The sequence below is a fragment of the Gracilinanus agilis genome, chromosome 2 (assembly GCF_016433145.1).
Source record: "Gracilinanus agilis isolate LMUSP501 chromosome 2, AgileGrace, whole genome shotgun sequence".
NCBI classification, from domain to species: domain Eukaryota; kingdom Metazoa; phylum Chordata; class Mammalia; order Didelphimorphia; family Didelphidae; genus Gracilinanus; species Gracilinanus agilis.
The window spans coordinates 639,351,451-639,372,830 of record NC_058131.1 but is presented as its reverse complement, the minus strand read 5'-3'; positions in this window follow the sequence as shown (position 1 = coordinate 639,372,830).

Here is a 21,380-nt window from a genome sequence, read left to right as displayed (position 1 = left end):
CCAGTAAAAAAGAAAATAGCAGGTTGCAGGAAAACAGGCACATCATTTCACTGGTGGTAGACCTGTGTGAATTGGTTTCTTTTTTTGTTCTTCCTTCTTTTCTTTCTTTTTTTCTCCTTCCTTCCTTCCTTCCTTCCTTCCTTCCTTCCTTCCTTCCTTCCTTCCTTCCTTCCTTCCTTCCTTCCTTCCTTCCTTCCTCTTACATTCTGTCTTAGAATTGATACAAAGTACTGGTTTAAAGGGAGAAGAGTGGTGAGAAATAGACAATTGTGGTTAAGTGACTTGCTCAGAATCACACAGCTAGGAAATGTCTGACATCAGATTTGAACTGGACCTTCCATCTCTAGGTCTGGCTCTCTATCCACTGAGTCACTTAGTTTCCCCTCAACTGTGTTTATATTTTAGTGCTTAACATATCACCAGGCATAGAGGCTCAATAAATTATTGTTGACTTGGTAGGACTGACCTGTGCTTTATTTGTATCGCCTTTTTGAACTTATTCTTTTCAGAAGAACATTTATTAAGTACTTGCCAAATATCAAGTATTATGTTACGCACTGGTTATCCTTTTTTTTTCAGTAGCACACAGATATCACATTTTTATTTTTAGCATTTAAAAAACTTCTAACATTCTGGTATACTGTCTTTAAGACTAATATTTTACTGGTAATTCTAATTGACTATGAATCACAAAATTATTTTGTGATTTTAAGCATCTGAATTAATAATATTCAAAAGGCAATAAAAAAACTCACAGTGGGCAAAAGTGGATCATAATATGTCACCATGTTAAAAAGTAATAAGGTTTAGTGGAAATAACATGAGATATTTAGTAAATAGATTTGTAATCAAATTCTGGCTCTGCACCTGAGTTCAAATTCTGATTGTTATTTATTACTCTCTATTAAGTCATTTAACCTTTCTGAGCTTCAATTTCCTCATGTGTAAAATAAAGGAATTGACTATATCCTTCTTTGTGCATGAAAAGTAGCATTAAGTACATGACTGAGACTATTCAAGGCTCAAAAAGAACACTGACTGGTTATCACCCTGACCTATTAACTTTCTTTTTTAATATATTTTAATTTTAATTTTGAATATTTTCCCATAGTTACATGTTTCATGTTCTTTCCCTCTCCCCCAAACCCCCTAATCCCCCTTAGCTGATACACAATTCCACTGGGTTTTACATGTATCATTAAGACCTAACTCCATATTATTGATAGTTGGACTAGAGTTATTGTTTAGTGTCTTCATCTCCAATAATAATATCCCCCACACTGGTTATCCTAAGACAAAAATGAAAAGTAGTTCTTATTCTAATGGAGTTTATATTCTAAGGAGCCATACCCAGTATCCCCGCAATAAGGCATCATTAGTAGAACTGATCCACTTGGTGTTGAAATAAGTGCTTTAAAAAACAAGTAAAATGATGGATTCTTATGCATCCTGTCCTCACAAAGTGAGATGCCTGTTTCTGTGAGGGGAAAAAGTAATAATATCCCAGCTCTGTGCCTTACTAGCAATGTGATCCCAAACACCTGTGTATTTGTGACATATGAGAATATATCATATAGTATACACATAAACTAATTATATATGCATGCCTGTCTGCCTATCTTACTATAATTTAATCTTCACTGTAGTCCTGTAACTCTCAGAGGTAGGTAGCACAGATATTACCATCTTCCTTTAATAGGTAAAGAAATTTATGGTTAGAATAGTTAGCTGATTTGCTTGTGATTTATACAGACAAAAACATATTGTGTCTATTCAGTCACTGAGCCATGCTTGATCTTAGTGATCCCATAGATCATGGCAGGCCAGGTCCTTCTTTCTTCTACTATCTGCTGAAGTCTGTCCAAATTCATGTTTGTTGTTTCCATGACACTATATTCATCTGCTCACCCTCTGCTGTTTATTTTCCTTTTGTAAATTAAGGATCTTTTCCGAGGAGCCCTGTCTTCCCATTGTGTGGCTAAAATATTTGTTTCATCTTTAGTATTTGACCTTCTAGTGAATAGTCTAAATTAATTTCATTAAGTATTGACTGACTTGATCTCCTTGCTATCCAAGGGACTCTCAAAAGTCTTCTCCAGCGTAACAATTCAGAAGCGTTGATTCTTTGGCATTCAGCTTTCTTCATATTCCAACTCTTATAGCCATATGTTGCCACTGGAAAAAAATCAGAACTTTGACTCTAAGGACCTTGTCAGCAGTGATGTCTGTATTAATTAGAGAATTTTGTACCTTTACACTACGTTCCCCAGAATTCCTTTCATCTCCAAGCATCCCTTTCCCTGCATCCTTTTGCATTTTTCACGTTTTGTATATAGTTTGCTGTAAGCATTTCCTCTTCCTCTTTTTCCCTGCATGCGGGCTAAGAAAGGTGGCTTTTTATGCTTACTTTTTATGTTAGTTATTATTAGTAAATCTTCTTAAATATAATACTTAGAATATTGTATATTAATTTTGAAACTCACATGTTTCAATTTGGGATATTGTCCAGATTTGCCATTGCTTTTCTTCCATGGAATACATATATAAAATATGTATGTATGTATGTATCTATGTGTGTGTGTGTGTAAATATAGGTATATGTATCTGCATGTGTGTATATAGGTAGGGGTATATTTATACATATTCATATACACACATATGTGTGTGTATATGGATATAGACTATCCAGAAACTATCACATGTGAGTTGACAACCACAATGAGAAGAATCTCTCAGTGACAAAATCCCATGTCTAAAACCCTTCCCACCTACTCTTCATTTAAGAAAAATAGCCATAACCTGATATAGCCCCATCCTGGTACAATAGATTTTTTTAAGGTTTTAATTTTTTTAATTTTAATAACAAATTTCCACATGAGTTTTCTGAAGTTACATAATCCGAATTGTCTCCCTCCCTTCTTTCCTTCCCTCCTCCCAGAGCTGACAAGCAATTCAATCTGTATTATACATGTATTTTCACTCAAAATGTGTTTCCATGTTAATCATTTTTATAAGTGAATAATCTTATAAAACCCCAGCCCTAAAATATATACCCAAATAAACAAGTGATAAATCATACGCTTTTATCTTTATTCCTACTTCAACAGTTCTTTCTCTGGAGGTGGATAGCATTCTTTGTCATAAATCCCTCAGAATAGTCCTGGATCATTATACTGCTGTTAGTTGCAAAGTCTATCACTTTTGATGATTCTGTAATATTGCTATTACTGTGTGGTGCAATACATTTTGAATATTAGTTACATAATAAATGTATTTTGAAATATATTACATTTGCAAAATAGAAGGTAGGTAATTTCTTGTTCCTTTAAATCCCATGATTTCATGATTCAACTACTGCAAATGACAACTTACCGAAACTTGGCATTTTTGAACATGTTTTATCATACACCCTCTCATTATTCACAGAGGATCTACCCAACATGTTGGAAACCTCCTTCCACTTGATGGCCAGTGCGGTAATAACTGAATTGTTCATCTATTATTAGCCTTAACTGGTCACAAGACCCTCCCCTGTTTACAATCACATATGCTCTTCAAGATGTCTTTCATGCCACTTCTATCATGGAATTATCTATCAAGATCCATACCTTTCTTCATCCTTATCAAGTTGTTGTGCTATTTATTTTCTTTTGGAGTCACCTGCCAAATATTGCTTCAGAGAAGTGGATTGATGAGGCTGCAGAACTCTTGTAACATTTTCATACCCTGCAACAATCTAGCATTGATTTCATCTTCCAAGGAGGAACCATCACTAGGCTGTCTTTGTTTTCTTTGAGATCAATTCTGACTCCACAAGAAGACTGGGATAAGAGAGGCAGATAAAGAGGTTGAAGCAACAATGAGAATTGCCACAAAGACCATGATGTTGATGTACAAACACGGCAGCAGATTTTTATGTGAAATTCCTCCCTGAACTTCCCACTGTGTTAGAAGGGGGAAGGGTATGATTTACAAGATACACAAACAATATGCAAAATGAACTTAATGAAAAGGAATAAATTGAGAGGGTTGCCAGAACACTGGAAATTCTTGTAAACCCGATAGGCTCCAGGATCTTTGGAATGTATTATGTATAAAGCATCCAAACAATTTCTCCTACACAGCCACTGAGCCCAAAATATTTGAACTTTTCTTTATCAGCTTGTTGGACAGATCCCTGAAGTAGCTGGAAATATTCTCCTCTGATTCTCTAGTTTTTCTCTTCTATTTTCTAGATAAGGCAAATGTTCTGTAGGATGGGCTGAAGGATGCAGGCTATGTATGAAGAGTCCTGAACTCATATGATCAGGGCAGATTTCACATAAAATTTTAAGGGGAAGAAATTTGACTTTGGTACCTATCTTCTCTTCGTATTCTACGTCTTTTAATTTTTTACAATATTGCCCTACTCTTCCTCCACTCCCATCAAGTATCTAATTGTTATTATATGCATCCAAGCAACCTCAAAGCAACCCTTACCATGATATAGCTCTGCATCCTTTTACCCAGCTGCTTCTCACCCCACATCCTCCTTCTCAAGGAGAACTCATGTATCTGGCATATTTAGACTGTTGCTGTATTTCAATCTACTCAATTATTCATTATGAAGAAACCTACATGACTTTGTTTATGTCAAACAATGGGGAGATATAAGGCTAATGACTGGGGGCTCTATGGGATTTCCTGTCATGGGGGTGGGAAATGGGAGCTAAGGAGGGAGCTGGAAAAGGCAGATCCAATGGAGTAGGCAGGCGTATAAATTAGCATGAACTAAGTTGCCTGTAATGAGATTCTGAAACTAACAGTCAAATAGGACAGAGGAACAGGAAAAACTACAACTGATGATTTCAGTGCAAAATCTGTGGAAAAACTGGTGAGTGTTTATGAATTCAGGTCACTATGGAGACAAGTTGTTGAGTGACAAGGAGTTTCAGGTCTGTAGTTGGTTTTGGGAGCTTGCTTCAATATGGCAGTCTCCTTTAACCCAGCATCTCTAAGGGGAAAAACCACTATTCTGAAATTTTGAATTATATTTTACTTCATGTTTTAAAAATATTTAGAAGGGATGTCAAAGGTTATCATTTACTGGCACAGAATGACTCTTAGTAGATAAGGAACATCATAGAGAAGGCACAGGACACCATCAGAAGAAAATGGAAAAAGAAAAAGGGGGAGAAAGAAGTCTCAGGGGGTTAGAGCTTTAGCTGGAGAGAGACAGAGACAGAGAGATAGAAACAAGGACAGAGACAGAGACATAGAGGGACACAGAGAGACAGAGAGACAGAGCAACAGAGAGAGACAGAAACAAGGACAGAGAAAGAAAAGAAACCAAGAGTTTTTTTTTCACGTGATAAACATGGAAATATGCATTGCATCATAGTACATTTATAACCTACATCATATTACTTGTCTTCTCGGAGAGGAAGAATTGGAGGGAGAGAACATGGATCACAAAATGATTATTAAAAAAATGTATCTATATGTAATTGGGGGAAAATAATAATAGAAAGAAAGAAACTAAGAAGCACAAATATCACTCATAGTGAGTATCTGTTATTAATGTATTAATGACTGATAATAGCTATTAGGTGAATCGGTGGACTGAATGCTAGGCTTGGAGTCAGAAAGACTCATGTTCCTGAGTTCAAACCTGGCCACAGACACTTACCAGCCGTATGAACTTGGACAAGTCACTTTACCTTGTTTGGTTCAGTTTCTTCATCTGTAAAATGAGCCAGAAAAAGAAATGGAAAACCCCTCTAGTATATTTGCCAAGAAAACCCACATGGGGTCATGAAGAATTGGGCACAACTGAAACCTTTGAATAACAACAAAAGCTAATTATATCTTCGAATAGTAAAGAAACAGAAATTATGCAGAAGACCCAAGATAGTCAGAAAAAGATAAAACCAGTTGTCAGAACACAGAACTTTAGACAAATGAATCTAATAAGAGGAAGAAATTTCTATTTCAGAGTTTTTGTTTTCTTTTAAATGTATATTTTAGATTATTTCGTAGTCTATAATGACCATGATGGTCCAGGCCCTTAAATTCTTAATTTGGTTAATGTCATAATTTCCTAATTGATCTTTCTGCTTCTGGTCTCCCTTTTCTATAATTCATTCTCCACATAACCACCAATTTGATATTCCTAATTCACAGGCATGAGAAATTCCTGTCCTGCTCACGAAGCTTCAGGGTCAACTAGGTAGTTTGGGGGACAGAGAGAATCAAGCATGGAGTTCAAATTTGATCTCAGATACTTCCAAGCTCTGTGACCCTGGACAAGACACTTAATCCGCCATTATCTATCCTTTACTGCTCTTCTCATGGAACCAATACACATTATTGATTCTAAGATGGAAGGTAAAAGTTTTTTTTTTTAATTAAAAAATAAAAGAAGCTTCAAGATCTCTCTAGTCCCTTTCAATTATTTCACCTTTAAGATAAAATAAAAGTTCCTCTGTTTGACTATCATCCTTCTTCACAATGTGGTTCCAGCCTCTTTCCAGGCTGATTATGTATTACTCTCTCTTACTTTATCTGCAGCTCACCCAAACTGGTCTTCCTGCAGTCTTTTCTAGGTGACATCTTCACCCCTGTGCCTACACCTGGAAGACACTCATTCCTCTACTCTGCCACTTGGCATTTCTAGCTTCCTTCAAAGTTTGGCTCAGGTACCATCACCCTCAAGAGGCCATTCCTGATTTCCCTAGTTGTTAGTAAATTCCCTTCACCCTCTAACTCTGTATATTTTGTGTGCACTTTTAATGTATATATCTGAGTAGGATGTGAATTCCTAAAGGGCAGGAATTGTCTCACTTTTGTGTCCACCTAGTTGTCCCTACTATGTTTCACATAATACGTAGCTGTTTGGTAAATATAAATTGATTTCATCTATGCTTGAAATAAAGAACTGCTGTGTTTGTATTGACCTTACGAAGCATGGCCATTACTCAGAGGCAGCTCTGACTGATGAAGGCAGAATATTTTAGAGGAATTAGGAAGAATCCTTCAGGACAAGCCCGGTAATCCCATTTCCTTTTCAAAGACTAAAGTATCTCTGAGCACATTTGTTTTCTCTGGAGTTCTCTCTTCTTTACCATAGAATGGAGTCACCCACCTGCCAACAGTTAGAAGTGACATCTGGCAGCCTTCCAGTAAGGAAGAGAGAGAGAAAAAGAGCCTACGAAAAAAAAATTTAAAAGCCCAATGGTCTAGTGCAGTGATGGGCAAACTTTTTAAAGAGGGGGCCAAAGGAAAGGAAATGCTCATCTGCCAGGCTGTGTCTAAGGCAACTCTTTTGAAGTTTCTTTGTATTGTATCCTACTCATTGTATTCATCAGATTAGGAATAATGTCACACAGCTGGATAGAACATTTCAGGGGGCCCCATCTGGCCCTGCGGGGTGTAGTTTTCCCATCACTGGTCTAGGGTAGTGTGTATAGTGTGTAGCTGTATAGTGTACGGGCAAACAACACTAAGCATCTAAATCTAGGTTGAAGACTAAACTGTATAATGTAGGCAGTTCATAAGAGAGATTGGAATCTTTTCATCAAGGGGAGAGGGTTTGGAGTCACCCAAAATGGTGGAGAGTCTCCATGTGGATGTCAGTAACTGCATTCCAATGCCAAATAGAATTTTCCCCAATTTGTTATCTGTCTTAATTGTTTCAATAAACACCAGTAATTAAGAATTGAATATAGATGAAAATAATGATCATGACAATGAATTTCTTCCCATGGATTTAAACTAAGGCTTACCTTGGTTCAATTTGGGGACCATGATCCCTTGGGAGGGTGGATAAGTGCTCTAGGGTTTGATTCAGAAGGTGGAGGATCAGTTTAAGTTGTGTCCTGTACAGCCCAAATTTCAGAAAAAGGCCTTTATTGATCTCTTTGGACACAGCCTGGTATCTCTGGGTGTTGAAGTTTTACTCAGTATGCCTCTTTCTTCCTCTTATTTTCAATGGTACTTACAAGGAGGGGATGAACCTGTGTTTGTTTGTACAATTCTTAGATAAACTACTGAGCGGCTGGGTTGATTCTAGCTCGGGCCAACCAGGGTGACTTATCTCAGCAGCTTCAAAATTCCACAGCCTGTTCTCAAGAACTTTGACCCTATCCTCTCTGTTGGGTTCTATGTCAGGGTCAACTTGAACATTTTGGAGGTTATGGCTAAAGTTCCGAGTTTTCTAAATCTCTGCATCATGCTGAGAAAATGACTGCCTAGCTCTATTCAAAACAAGAAATAAAAACTGGAAACTTTCTTGACAATTTTTTACTAAAAAAATAAACAAGCAGAATTAGAATTATGAAAGCTACCAAGATATATTAATTTTTTTTCTTACTGGTCAATGGAGATTACCTCTCTAGTTTTTCTTTCTTCAATTTCCCTTAATGGACAGATGGGAAACTTGAACAAAGATGATTGCTTAGACAATAACACCTCACCCCTCCAGAGCTCAGCTATCTGGAGATTTCACTTGCCTTAAGTATGGCTAAGTAGTTCCCTGTAAAGCAAAAAAAGATATCACATAGCCCAGAAATCAAAACTCCTGGAGTCTACTAACAGAATTCAGAAAAAATTCACCGAATTTCAGAATTTTAAATTTAGAAGGAACTTCAGAGGTCATTTAGTCTAGCCCCATAATTGAACAGCAACCATCCCTTAGCTTATTTTCTCTTAACTCTCCATTCAATTTTAACAAGTCTGGTTTTCCAAGCACATAGCACATTAGAAGCAGTAATTTCAAATGGGATGAGAGGCTGCTCTAGGCAGACATATGCTAAAAGCAGAAAGAAGTGAAAACTGGCAGCCTGCCACCAAGGAGAAAAGAGAAATAAATTAAAGATCTATATAAGAACTCAAAAAAACATAACAGTCTAGGACTATATAATACAGAGGGAAATAATGCTAAAAGTTCTAGACAGGAATTGAAGGCATCATTGATATTCCATAATATAATATATTGTTTGGACTCATCAAGAAATGCCTGACTATATTTGTTATTATCTATTAAGGAGGGCCAGGAAGTCTGTAATATATTTTAGAAATATTTTCATCCAAAATGATTTTTTAAAAAAATGTTTTTATGCTTAAAGGTATAAACCCTTAGTGATTCAGAAGCTTGGTTCTCCAAATTTCCTCAAGGCTCTGGATAGACAAAGTCTTTTCTGTAGTATGAATAAGGGCCACTTATAGAAAGAACAATTATTAAATTCACATATTGTCCTTTAGTTTTCCTTTTAGTTCTAAAAGCTATTTTTGGTTATAACTAAAGCTTTCAGTTGATTAGAAATATATGAAGGTATTTTTTCATCTGGCTTTCTGGGGGAAATGGAAGACTTATGAAATTCAAACATACTTATGGAAATGCAAACACAACTTAATTTTTAAAAAGCCACTAATGGCCTGTAATTGAGGTGGCAGTCTTTTGGCTAAACTAATGAAATTGGTGTTAGCTCTGACAGAAACAAAACAAAACAAAACAAAACACCAGAAGTATAGATGCCCTGAAGGAGATTTTTGAGACATTTTATTTGAGACTTATGACCTGTTGGTGCCACTGCTTCCTAGCTGTATAACTTTCTTAGTTTCCTTAACTGTGAAACAAAGATAATAATACCTGCCCTGCCTATACTATGATGTGAGATCTAATGAGAGAAAATCATATCTGAAAATATTTTGAAAAATGAAGATGGCAGAAATGATAAATGGATTATTATTGTTGGAACTAACATTTTAAAAATAACATGTAATTTTTGTTGAAATATATGTGATAATATACAATAATAAAATTACTAATAACAATTCTTTGATAATAATACCTTAATATAGAACTTTGTGTGGCTACAAAACACTTTTTAAACAAATGACATAATACCAGTATCATCTATTGTTAAATATGAAATTTTTTTGGGGGGGTTATTGTGAAATAGTTCAAAAGATTCATTTAAAGTTAGAATTCAGGCATCTTAGGCCTTTACTGGCTTAATTGCTCTGAATTTGGACCTCGGTTTAGCATTTGAAGAAATGGCGAAAGGTCCTGATTCCATACTACAAGGGGACCAGTTAAAAGAAATGGAAATGTCTGCCTTGGGAAAGACAAGGCTTAACTTGATATGCCTTCCAGTATTGGAGGGGCTGTGGAAGAAAGATTAAAATTGTTCCCTGACTCCCAAAGGCAGAATGAAGGACAATGAGTGAAAGCTAAAAAAGAGTTGGGTTTAGGCAAGATATTAGAAGAACCTTCCTAAGGGTCGAGCTTCCCAAGATTGGAATAGGGCACCTTGAAAATGTTGGGATCCTTCACTGGAGATTTCAAGCCAAGTATGATAGACAGCAGGCCAAGTATAATATAAAGGGAAGTCTTTTCTGGTTAGTCAATACATCAGCCTGCATTTATCAAATGTCCCTCATATGCCAGGCACTGGGGAGAAAGATAAAAGTGAAACAAGCCTTGCTATTAAGAAGGTTATATTATATTGGGAGGAAGCCATGTGTACAAATATAATTTTTCTATTACTCTGTTTCTGCTATCTATCTATCTATCTATCTATCTATCTATCTATCTATCTATCTATCTATCTATCTATCTATCTATCTATCTATTTATCTAATTATCTAACTATTAATCCATCTATCCATCTCTCTCCATCTATCTATCTATCTATCTATCTATCTTTCTATTTACCTCTCTCTCTTTTCCTCTCTCTCTCCTTCTTTCTCTATCTCTCTCTCTTTCTATCTACCTCTCTCTCTCTCTCTCTCTCTCTCTCTCTCTCTCTCTCTCTCTCTCTCTCTGTCGTCTTTTTGCCACCAATCTGTTTCTGTGTCTGTCTATCTTTCATCTATTTCTATCTCTCTATCTAGACAAGCGTATTGTGAACCATGGCTATGATGTAAATTATATACCAAATAAATTTAAGGTGATTTTGGGGTAGAAAAAATAGTAGCATTTGGGAGGATCAGGAAAGGTCTCACGTAAGAGATAATGTTTGGGTTACATTTGAAAGGAAATGAGGGATTCTAAGAAGTGGAGATGAATAGGGAGTAAATTTCAGGCAAGGATAATGGTCTGTAGAGATGTGTGGAGACAGGACAATAAAATGTCATGTGCAAAGATTACTTAAGGAGGTCAATTTAGCTGACACAGGCTTGGCTGGAAACACTTTCATTCTATAGTCAGTGTTTATCTGTTCTAATGTTTTTCGGGCTCACTTGTATAAGTGGCCAAGATGAGGGAACTGAAGTAAATAAATGAGTTGGAGAGGGGTTTATAAAAAGGAATGTCAGTAGCATTCACAACCCTTTTGCACTTTCTTCTTAGCAGGTGACTCACCTCACTTTCCTGACCTTGTCTCAGTCAGTGAACTTGACTCTTGGTGTCTCTCCAGCTCTGCTTTTGATCCCCTGCATTCCTGACCTTAGACTCACAGTCAAAACTCAGATTCCTGTGTCCAAAAGAGACCTTTCATGTTTCTGAGAGCATATTGGGAACAGGATCTTGATTTCAACTGGTTCCCTTTGTTTGATGTTTGTTTTTCCCCTTTGGTGTTCCGAACCTTGGACTGTGTCTTGACCCTAACTAATCAGATTATGGATGCTCAGAAAGAAGACTCAGAGTTCCATCCTCTGACAGTGTTGTCTGTCTTCTAAGATAAGATTTTAGAACTTAGGAACCATGCCTTTCAGGCAGAATTAGTAGCTAAATAATTATTAATGTGAAATTCATATTTCAAGGTTTAATGTTTTATTTTATTTTTACCCTTTGGAATGAATAAAAAAAACCTCACATCCTGTTTTGTTGAAAGGACTTTGGAGACCTCAAAACATTTAAGTGAAACCATCATTTTTTTTAACAGACTTACTTAATAAACAAGTTAGTTTTATTTTTTTTTTAATAAGGGTGCTAATTTCACTCAGATTGCAGTTGGAGATACTGACTTTTTTGTTTAGATACAGATTGGACATGATAATCTCTGAGATTTCTTCCTCCTCTGTGATGGGTGATATGTGGAATCTCTTCCACCTCCGAAATTCTATGATTCAGCATCAGTGCCATTTCTAAAATGAGGTAGCCAGAACTGGATGCAATGCTCCATTTGTAGACTGATGTAGGGATAATATTTTGAGAATATCACATTCTATATTCTGGACACTAGACTTGTAGCCAGGCAGTCTAGGATCACATCAGCTTTTGGGGTCAGCAATGGCACACTGATGACTCTTTGGAGGTCCCACCCTTCTCTTAGCCCAATCTTTGATGTCTTTGGTGTGGAGGGAGTATATAAAAATCTACCAACGCAGAGCAGTGAATCATTTATGGCTGATAGTTTCTCAATGTCTGAGGGTGTCTGGAGGTTGAAGGACTTGCAGGTAGTCACACAATTACCATGTGTTATAGGTAATCTAGGTTTTCCTGACTCAGAGGGCAGCCTCTCATCCACTATTATGTTGCCTCTCTTAATGAATTTACATTTGGTTGAAATACTCAGGACTTTTTTACATAAGATGTTTTCTCCCATCCTATACTTGTGCATTCTATACATGTGCAGTGGGACACCTAGGTGGGTACTATAGATAGAGTGCTGAGCTTGGAGTCAGGAAGACCTGAGTTCAAATTCTACCTTAGATACGTAAATAGCTGTATGACCTTGAGTGAGTCACTGAACCCTCTTTGCCTCAGGACCTCATCTATAAAATGAGATGGAGAAGGAAATTACAAACCACTCTAGAATCCCTGCCAAGAAAACTTCAAAATAGGATCACAAAGAGTCAGAAGCAATTGAATAATAACAACTTGTACAACTGAATTTTTTTTAAAAAGAGGAATTTTGAATTTATCGCTATTAGATTCAGAACATTTTCCTAAACTGTCAATGACTTTTTGGATACCATTTCTTTCATCCTATATATTAACTATCCCTTCCAACTTTCCAACTTTGTGTCATCTGCAAATTCAATATACCTTCATCAAAAGAAATGAAAAATTAGTGTCCAACAGTACTGGGCTTAGCCTCAGGGTATTTGTGTTTAAATGTCTCTACGGCTTATTAGTTGCATAATCATGAACTTCTTTTTTGTTCTTTTTCCCCCCCACAAGGCAGCAAAGTGTTTGTTTTCTCTTTAATACCAAGGAAGTAGGAAAATGTATTTAGGCATCTGAATGAATAAAAACCAAGTCTCTTAAATTAAAGACTCCCATAATTGGAAATATGTGCTTGGCTCCTTGATCTTGTCATTCCGAGTTCCCAGAGCTTCCAACAGCCCACAGCATTGGCCAGTTTTTTAGAGGGAAGAAGTAAGAGGAAGATCTAAAGATAGATTGTGCAGGTATTTTGTTCAGAGGACTAATAGCTTTTTTTGCTATGCAAATCAGACAGCCCAGCAGAACAGCAGATCACCAAATTCTCAGCTTCTTATGGGTTTATGAGGAATAAAGTCAACATTGCACACTGCTCTCTCAATTATATCTTTCTGACCTGCTCTGCTCTCACTTTCCTCTGGAAACATCAGAATAGAGCTCTGTCTACTAGTATGGGTATAAAGGTTTCAGGTTCCTGTGCAAGCTCTGAAGGTAGCAATGCATATTGGTCATAGGGTAGTTTTTATTTAATTCCATAAAAAATACAAAACAATAGAACTAACAAGAGTTAATTATAATCCAGAAGACACAAACAACTCATGATAGCCCATAATAATCAAGACACTCCTTTCTTTTCATGAATCCCTCTCCAACCCAGTAACCAATACAGTTTTGTAGTCTCATCGTATTATCCTTGAAGGTTTAGATTCCCCTTAGCTATATAGATTCTATAATCTATGATCCTATGAAACTAGAAATTGTTACTACTACAGAAGTGACCTCCTAACATTTCAGTGAATCCGACCCTTACCAGGGACCTGTCCTAGCCTTTAGGTTTACTTAAACATGCACTTTAGGAGAAATGTAGGTTTTTTTCTCTTCTAAGTATAATCAATACTGTAATACCCTTAGTAAAGAAAGAGCTAGTAATCATTGTAGTTTAATTTGGTTTTATTTTAGGGAAGGAGAAACAATATCCTTAACATATGCCCAAACATTTTAATCTAATGTTAGCTCACCAACACTTTTGTGGTCTGATAATTGTATATAGTTATCAGAAAGTTGAATAATAGAATCAAATTACTCCTTGTTTTCTAAGATACAGTGGGCATCTTAGGATGTTTATAAAACTTTTATATAATTAAAAGAATTTAATTGCATTCTATTCCACCAATTTTTGCATGTATGAAGTCTAAGAATAAAAGTTTTAGCACTGAGAAAAAAAATTATACTGGCCTCTAGGTTTATAGTATCACCTTAAGAGTTTTACTACTGGAAGAAGGGGAAAAAACTAGGTCACTAAAAGGACAATCTCCTTGAAATTCTAGTGTATTCCACCTTCTTTTGGGAACATATATAGGCCCTAGCCATATAGTATTACTTTAGGGGTTTAGAAATTCTCAAAGAAGGGAAACAACCTCGACTTTACAAGAAGAGTCTGCACCATCCATATAAAGTATGGTAATAGTGAAGGGGAAAGGATAATGTTTTTTTCCTTCAAATTATGACAGAATATTTTGTTATTCCTCCAGTCCTGGGGCCATATGCTTAGTCCTAGATCCAAGAACTCTTGATACTTTTCCATAAAGCTGGAGTTTTGGGAACTCTTGCTCATCTTCCAGAAAGACTAGGGTTTGGGAACTCTCATCACTTAGGCATGTGGTTCTCATTTTCTAGGAGGCTGAGGACACATGTGGCTTCAATGTACCACCGTCATGTCTTTCTTCACCTTTGCCTCCATCTGCTGCCACTTCTTGAGGCATGATTGAGAGCATGAGCAAAAATAACACATTGCTGCCACTATTTTTCTACATCTGGCTCCAAGCACATGGGGTCCAGACACTCATGGTACTCCACTGTTGCATCTGGTTACTTCCATCTCTTATCCTGAAAGAACCTTCCATTGCCATCTCTTGGCAGTAAGTGAGAATAATATTGGTGATCTTTGTTCTTGGGGAACCTGTGGCTATGTTTAGGCTTAACCACTCCCTGTCCACTTCCATGAACCAAAACATGGCCTTTAGCTTCTGGTCTATCTTAGCCCTTTCTGGATTTCTTTGTAGCCCTAGACTGGGTCTTTTAAAACTCCATTTTATAGACTTGCTACAAAGAGTTGTTTCTTATTCACAACAGCCCGAGTCAATCAAGTTGTGCCTCCCCACTGATATGGAAGGACTATGGTACAATAAAATGAGCACTGTCTTTGGGATCAGAGAACCTGGATTTAAATCCAGCCTTTGAAACTACTACCTGTATGACTTTGAACAAATTATTTAACCTCTCAGGACCTCCGTTTTCTCTTCTGTAAAATAAAGTAGTTGCATTAGATGGACTAGTTATGATCCCATGATGTGAATTCAAGACAAAGAAGGTCACAAGTATCTAACCCCAGTTATTTTCCTCAAATCTCTCCATTAGGATTTAATGATCTGCCATCAAATTTCCAAATATGGCTTAGTCCCTTGTAAAATAGATCAAATGTCTCCAAAACAATCCTTTCTACTAATTCCACAAAGGTCCCTCCTCTGCCTCACCCATCTCAACTTCCAAGAGAGGAGCTGGTCAGTCAACTGGGATGCTGTAGGATGTTCAGAATGAAAGGTTATTATTTAAGGGCCACTATTTCCTGTACAGCAGAAGAGGCTTATAGGATCATGGATTTAGACCTAGAAGGGACTTAAGAGAGTATTAGCACAATGAACCAATTTTACAGCTGAAGAAACTGAGACACAGAGAGTGAAGTACATAGAGTCATGCAGTTAGAGTTAAGATTTGAACTGAAGTGAGATTTGAATTGAGGTTTCTCCGACACCCAGTCTTGTGTCCTATCTATCACATTTTCTAAACTCCCTGGATAGCTGATGAGGGCAATAGCATGATTTGGTTGGTATTTATACAAGGGGGTATCAGGATGTAGGAAGGGGATAAGTGGATGAATAGTAGTGGTAATACAGAGATTGACAATTATTTAACACAATAAGAAAAAGTTTGTAGTTTGGGTTGGAGATTTCATCCAGTTGGAGTAAGAGAAAGAATGAATGTAGGAAAAGGGTTGGCAGGAGAAGCTAATGTCCTCCCCTTTTCTGCCATCATAGAAAGTGGTAGTATTTTCAGGTGTTGGTGGTGTGGCTACTAACATTGCCCCAATTGCATTTGCTTTCTCTTGCTCTGCTCTCCCTGAAGTATTTGTTGTTATAATAGAAGCTGAATTTTTAGGACATTTGAAAAGGAGGAAGTAATAATCTTGTTAAGTTTAGATGCAGCAAGGAAAAGTATATCATTTATAGGAAGTGACCCAGGAAGTAGATTTTTGCTGTTGTGCAGTTACTAATGATTTGTTTCTGGATGGTGTTATCAGAGCTGTTATCACCATGTGTCCCTTGGAGATATCCTGGATCCTTGCCTTGCTGATAATAGTTAAGTCACTCACAGTTGAGCAGCATACATTATTATTGTTACTGTTTACAATGTTCTTCTGGTTCTTCTCACTTCACTTTGCATCACTTCATATAAGTCTTTCCAGGGTTTTGTTTTTGTGTTCATCTTTTTTATCATTTCTTATGGCACTATAGTATCCTATTACAATCATACCCCACAATTGATGGACATCCCTTCAGTTTCTAGTTCTCTGCCACCACAAAAAGAGCCACTTGCACTTTGAAAACTTAGATATTATATAAAGCCAGCTAAATATGATTATTCTACATTATTTAATCTTTTCTTGATATCATCATTAGGAACATCAGTTACTGACATCCACTCTCTTTTAAAAATACTATTTTATTTTTATCCCATTACATATAAAACTAAAATTTGAACATTATTTAAAACAATTTTTTGAGCTCCAAATTCCCTCCCTCCTACACACTTTCCCCCACTCCCTGACATGGTAAGCAATCTGATGATGGTCTCTTTTGGAGACTGGTATGATAAGAGTTAGGAAGCTCTGAGAGTATCACCCAGTCAAGTGAGAAGGGCAAGGTCTCTCTGGAGGCCAAATCCTGCCTGAGGTGCTGAGTCAGATTGTCCTGTAAGGGAGATCCAGGGAGTAAGAACAGATAACAATGTCAAGAAATAAAGATGCAAAAGAGGCTTGCTAAGTGGGAATTAGCACATAAACTCTAGTCCTGCTGGCGCTTTTACCTCCATGCTCAGTGTACCAAGTTCTGCATGGGGGCTTATTCTTTTTTTTTGGGGGGGGGGCTTGTTCTTATGAGCAGGCATTACCCAGGAAAGCTGGCCCTTCACAGTCTTCTCTGATGCTGATGGGCCCCTCTCCTAACAGTGTGCTGGAGCCCGTTCATAGGAGCTTGTGAGAGCCAATTGTTAAATTTTCAGTGAGAGCATTTATCTGGAAATTGGCCAATGCTACAAGTCAGGGCTTGATTTATTCTTTTGCTGATTTCCTGGATAACAACAACAGACTTAATAAGGCGATGAAGAAAATGTTAATAATGCAGATTAAAATTAAAAAATATGTCAAGTTCATTTTTATTTTAAGAGTTGGTTGTTAATCACTTACCAGCATGCCACCAACTGTCCCCTCTCCACATACACTTTTAGGGGTTACTGAGGTTTGGATAACTATTTGCTGCTATGCAACCAGCTCCAGATTGATTTCCAGTTGTTCCTTCTGCTGTCCCTGCTGTCTCCTTCCTCTTTGTCATTTCCACACGTCTTTGTTTCTAGAAGTTCCTGGCTTTGTTGCTGCTACTGCTGCTGCTGCTTCTAACCCACCAACCCAACCAGATGACAAAGCTTGTTAAATCAAAGGTTTTAATTTTGCACAGGCTTTTCTTTTCTTTTTTTTTTTAAATCAACAACCCACAGCACGAGGAAGTATAGTTCCTTTATGACCCCAAATTAGTAGGCTTTGGGACAGTCACTTTCCCCATTCAAAAGCTTTCTTCTTTTGCCTGCTCCCAGGGCCATCCTATTCTGGATGGCAGAAATGACCCCAAGCCTGATATTCCGATTAGTGGGACCAAGCAGGCTTAAAGTGCTCTCCACCACAATGCTACTTCACTTCTTGGTGACCTTGGCCAAGATGTCACCTCTCTGGGCCACTTTTTCTGTATCTGAGAAACTAAGATCTCTAAGGTCCCTTCCAACTGCAACATTATGGGCTTCATTATAAGACTGCATTGATTTCCTCTCCTCTGCAAGCACCTGAGGGATAGCTGATTTAACGGATCTCTTCCCTCTTCAATCTCTTTTTCCAAGCTTCCCATCTTTTAGGGCTCAGCCACAGAGAGAATGAACTTCCTCCACCCCCTTCCATTCTCTCTGCCAGGCCATCCATCCTGAGCTGTCATGGAAGAGCCCATGAATCTGCAACCCTGAGAACGTCAGTCTGTGTGCTCTAATGGCCCTGTGTCCAGGGACTGGCAGAGAGCATGTATTTATCAAAACTGACAGGAAAACATAGCCCCATTCCCTATTCATCAGTGTGTCTTTCTGCATTTGGTTCTTAGTCCCAGTTTGGGATTTAGGGGTCTTACCTTAAAACATGATGGAGATAAAGGCTTTGCTACCAATTGGCAAGGCACCCTCCAAAGAAAACACCCACAGGTACTAAAAATGGTATTTAAGCCAGGAAGGTGAGATTAATGGAGTAGTAAATAGGAAGAGGCAGGATAATGTCTCAGGGGGCAGCTGTTCTCTGATCTTGGCTCAGCTCATCAATACTTTTCAATCTATTGTGCCCAAAGCGCCATCCCTTCCTCTGCCCTCAGGTCACACCAGCTACACATCAGAGCAGTAATCTCTGGGCTAGCAGCCTTCGTAAATGATTTCTTTATTGGTCTTTAGAGCTGGAATTGCCACCGAGCAGAATCCTTATATGTTTCCCACTTTAAATGATGTGAGAGGTGACAAAGACAGGCCCCACACAAGGATGAAAGCGGTCTGGTTTATAACTTGGTAGAGCTGATGCATAAATGCTGTCAGATGGCAATTATGGCTTTCCCACAACATCCCTCTGCACTCAGTGTTTAGAGAGAGAAAAAGCCTACTTGTTACAACTGAAGTGAGGGCCCACAATCTATTTCCTCTCTCTCTTTTAAGGGGGTAGAGGAGTTTGAGGAAAAATGCCACTGTGACCACCAGCAACAACAGCTTATGTTGATGGTCTTAAATTGGATGAAGATTTTTTTTTTTTTACAGCAATCTCATGACGTACATAGCACAGAAAATATCTTCCCCATTTTTTAAACAAGGAGGCAGAGACTGTTTTAATAACATAAGGTTTTATGTATCTCATTTGATCTTCACAACTATTTTATAGACGGGGAATCTGAGGCTGCATCTGAATCTGAGTTTTGAATCTCCTGTGCTACCTAGCTGCTTTGTAACTTAAGTAATTTGCCCAAAAGTCACACAGCTACCAAGAGATAGATTAGGATACAAATCCGGGTTCTCTGATTTTAAATCCTAGGCTTTTCTCACCATACAATATCTTTGCCACACAGCTTTAAGGCTACAAATGATGATTTTAAAGTGATAATGGTAGAAGAATGACCCTTTGGATCCTGGAGATTCCAAAGGAATATTGTATATAAAAGAAGTCGGTGGAGCGAGAATCATTCTCTCCATGATCTAGTCACACTGGTTAGACTTCACAATGAGCCAGAAACATTCTAGGAACACACTTCTCAACTGTGACCATAGTAGCCAGAATTCTAGATTGAGAGAGATGTAGGGAGATTTGGCTCATTTTTCTTGGGCAAGTGGCCTTGATTCTTGAGGGGAAAGGGTCCCTGAAAATCAAATAATTTGTCACAGGATACTTGAAAGAAGTATATGTTGCCATCATCTGATATGGGAATGAACCTAGCTGTGTTTTTGGTTTGGCATTATGAATTTTTTTCTCCCCTCTCTCCTCTACAAGGACTTGAAGGAAAGCTGATTAAACTGATCCCTTCTCTCTTGAATCCTCTTTTTACAGGTCTCCCATCTTTAGTTCTCAGTAGCACAGAGGATCAAATCCCTCCTTTCATTCAATCTTTGAGGCCATTAATCTTGAGCTGTCAAGGAAGCCCCCAAGAATATGAAAACCTGAGAATGCCAACCTATTTGTCAATCTCATTAACACTTTATTTTAGAAGTTGAAAATACAAATGAGAGAAAATAAAACATACATATAAGTAAAAGTCCAAGTATGATTTAAAGTCAGATAAACTAGTGATTCTTAGGATATTTTTTCCTTGGAGTGAGGAATGCTTTAAGGAATATATAGTTCCAGATGATTGTTGTAGTCTGGAAAAAATCTCTGGTTTTCCTGGATTCACCTTTATTTGCCCTTCTCTATTCAGGAATCCTCTCTTATCAATCTTCTTTTTCTGGACTGTACCAAATTCTTGGTTCATTGGTGTCTCTCTACCCATGACCTCAGAGGTTGGATATCAGTCAGACCTGCTTGAGTAGGATTCCTCTTAATTGGGTTCCTCCTACCCTTTTAAAACATCACAGCAGCTTTGATACCCATTGATCATGATCCCTGAACTGAGCACCCAGATCTGTCCTCATAACTGCATGAGCTCTCCTGAAACATTAAGGCAAAAGTCTCAGATCCCATTCAACTGCCTCTTTTTCCATTGCTTGAAGTTTGTTGTGCATGAAGCAATCTGGTACCACTCTCCATTATATCTTTTCCCTGCTCCTTCTTGCTGATCTTGGCTTCCATTTCAGACCATGGAAACTTCTGGTTTTTTTGGTTCCATGGACTACTGATATCTACTTCCTCATATTACATGTCAGTTCCCAACAGGTTACCAGTAATCTGTTCCCAAATGTCATGATCAAAGCCTCTTTTTCAGTCCCCCCCAAAGGAAAGCTTCAGTTAGATCAGCAGAGTCTAGGAATCTTCAGCCCCTGAGGTCAAGGGTGGGGAAACAGTACACTGAATACTCAGTTCCAAGGAGCCAGAAGCATTTCATAGATGCATCTGCCACAAATCATGACAATAGAACCATTTGTAAATGCCAACTATAACATGCCACCACTCTCCATTTAATCACAGAAGTAAGCCCAATCACCCAAAGAATCTTTCCAACACAATACTTAGTTACTTATTACTCTGAAGGTTTAAAAGAGAATGGATAGAGTTGATATCTGCATCAGAAGCACCTAAATTCAAATCTCACCCATGATATATATTGGTTGCATAATCCTGGCCATAACCTTTCAGTGCCTCAGACAACTCTCTAAAGTAGAAGTTCTTAACTTATTTTAAGTCTTGGACCTCATTTGGATCTTAGAGAAACTGACAGACCCCTTCTCAAGATCATTA